The sequence below is a fragment of the Amborella trichopoda genome, chromosome 9 (genome assembly GCF_054954075.1).
Source record: "Amborella trichopoda isolate Santa Cruz 75 chromosome 9, AtrichopodaSantaCruz75HAP2 v2.0, whole genome shotgun sequence".
NCBI classification, from domain to species: Eukaryota; Viridiplantae; Streptophyta; class Magnoliopsida; order Amborellales; family Amborellaceae; genus Amborella; species Amborella trichopoda.
This window is the reverse complement of record NC_142344.1, coordinates 7,948,167-7,951,100: the sequence shown is the minus strand read 5'-3', so window position 1 is coordinate 7,951,100 and position 2,934 is coordinate 7,948,167. Positions and strand designations below refer to the sequence as shown.

The window sequence follows — 2,934 nt, the reverse complement described above, 5'->3', positions numbered from 1 at the left end:
CTGGGAGTGAGGTCGTGTTCTTAACCTCAATGTACTTTGTTATTATTATTAATAGGTGACAAAAGAAGCTGCCGACTCCAATTAATTAAAAAACAGCTATAATGATGATGATGATTATGTGTTATTTTTTAAGAAGTAATGATTCTGAAGCCATGCCATTACCTCCATATACACCAAGTCCAAGTTGATCTCCAAGGGTTTATTAGCATGTCTTGCAAAATGGCCAGTCTTTTTTAATTACCTCGTTATACATCAAGTCTAATTTTATTTTTTTTATATTTTTATTTTTAGAGATATGGGTATTTTTTACTTATTTAAGATTAATTGTTAGAAATAGATTTAATCTAGGTTTTTAATTTAATAAATAAAATCCATCTTCTTAGATTGAGTGGGTTTATTTTTTTAGATAATAAGATCCAATTTCCTAAACCGTATTTTTGTTGGGTACGTTTTGATCAGGAGGCTTGATAAAAGTTATCTTTTTAAGAAGTTATTTTTATTTGTTGGAAGGCTTATCGATATTAACTTGGATATAAGATAGGTATCTTCATATCTTTATTTTTAGGTTTTATTTCTTGATAAAACTCAATGTTTAAAAAGATATCTTTTAACACTCTGGCCACTTAAAACCTATTTTTTAACTTGAGAAAGACATGCTATTTCTAAATCTAATCCTTTCTCGCTCTTCATTTATATATCTAAAACTTCTCTCTTTCTACATCTCTCTCCTCCTTGTTGCTCCAAACACCTCTGTCTCTCTTCCCACTAACCTTTCACATTCATGAAACTCTAAAAGTTTGAGGATGGCTTTTAAAAAAGACGTTTTTTTTAGATTTGTTTGGCCTAAAAAAATATGTTTAAATTAGCTCAGGGGATAAAAAAAATAATCTACAAGTTTTATGCCTGAAGATATCCTTTAAAAACTTAGCCTATTTTGAAATGAAACCTAAAAATAAAAAGTATAAAGATAGTTTTTCAATAAAATAATAATTATATTTTTTGTTTTAGAAAGAATAGTAGGTGGCCTTTGTTTCACGTGGATAGACTTTGTTTCCTTTTTGCAAGTTTATCTTTTTGGGGTGAAACGTATACGAAAGAATGGAAGGTTTTTTTTAGTACATGGAGTTTTATCTTTTTGGGGTGAAACGTATATGAAGAGTCTAGGTTCCTTTTTTTTTGGTTATTTAGTTGGGAGTTGCGATTTATCTTTTAGAAGTAAATAAAAAGGGGTGCGTGTATTGTACAAGGGAGATTAAATTTATGTAAATAAAAAAATTAATCTTTTACAGATCATGTAGAGAGAGAGAGGCCCTGTAGAGGGAGAGGCCCTTTGTAGGTATTTTATGAGAGAGGCATTTGTAGGTATTTTTTTTCCTCTTGTGTGTATATGGGCTCGTATCCGACAACTCGAATACATTTATTAGTTTATTATTCTTGATTTTTGTTTTCGGTTTTTATTTCTCTTTTTGAAACTTGGTTCATTCTTTTTTATTTTTGCTTTTGGTTTTTATTTCTCTCTTTAAAACTCGATTGTATTTTTTTTAGGTGTTAGTCGCCCGTAAATTTCAGTAACTTTTATACTACATAGAGAGAGAGAGAGGCATTGTTGTCTGGTTACATGGAGGGCAGCAGCACATGAAGTCAGGTCTCGAGTCATGTTTAGAGTTAGTTGGGTCATCACCTCTCCACTTGCTTTTACAAGCCAAACACAATTGGCCCACAAGGATTAAGGCTTGCTTGGGCTTTTCACATATAGTTTCAAATAAAGCATGTAGATTGGTTTTGAGATAATGAGATGTAAAACAAATCCTCATGGAATGTTGCCCAACTACCTTAGCATATACATACAGTTTTCAGTAATGGTCCCCAACAATCTCTTGAGTCTGATCCACTATTTTTACATAGGGTTTGGTTGAATATAAAGCACATCTAAAACCTGTGGCCCCATTTTGCCTAAGCAATAGAAGAACATATTTCAGGTGACAATGCACTCCTTGCAATCCAACAAGTACAGTCACATTTGTTTTATTGTCTCTCTCATAAACCTCCCTTCTCTTTCTCTAGCCATTTGGTGGCCACAGTGCATGCCCCAAAATGGCATATATATAAATCCATTGCCTCTAATTCACTTCACCATCACTTGTAGCATTCTCTTCTCCTCCTCATATTCAAAATTTAGCCTCCAATTCACTTCACCATCACCTGTAGTCTTCTCTCCTTTCCTCCTTACCTTCGAGGTTTAGTTAGTCCAAACTCCTTACTGAAACATGATCAACTCGAAGAGGATTATGGAGATTGCTCGCAAATGGCAGAAGCAAGCCATGAGACAAAGGGTTCAAGTCTCCCTCAAAACAACTAGTGAGGAAGTTAGACCAGTTGCTGATGAGGGTTACTTTGTCATTTATACAACAGATGGAAGCCGTTTCGTGATTCCTTTGACTTTCCTTAATCGCCCTATCTTTAGAGAGTTACTCTTGATGGCTGAAGAAGAGTTTGGTTTCACAGGATGTGGTCCTCTAAGAGTGCCCTGTGAAGCATTTGCAATGGAGTACATAGTCTCCCTTTTGAGAAAGAATGCATCAAGAGAGTTGGATAAGGCATTGGCTGCCATGGCCTCTTGCAGAACCTCTCTTGCTTCCCTAGCCCTTCATGAAACGACCTCTGCAAACATGATTCATCCTGGATTTTGAGTTTACCAGTCGTGAGTCTTGCATTCAAGACTTTATTTGGAGGTGGAACGAAGCAGTTGTTTGTCCCTTGTAAAAACTAAATACAGTTTGTTCAAATGTAACAAATTTATACATCAAATTTATCATTGCTTTAGCTTCTTCATCAACAATTTTTCTTACTTTTTCTGCTAAATCAAATTGCAAAATGGCTCCTCTAAAGTTCTGGCCCGTATGAGTTTTTGGCAACAAAACTGCATCTTTTAGG

General features: G+C 34.5%; 1 pseudogene; it reads left to right on the top strand.

Moving 5' to 3' along the window:
• The first annotated feature begins 2,267 nt into the window (after positions 1 to 2,267).
• LOC105421819 (auxin-responsive protein SAUR36 pseudogene) lies at positions 2,268 to 2,690 on the top strand (annotated as a pseudogene).
• Positions 2,691 to 2,934: the final 244 nt, after the last annotated feature.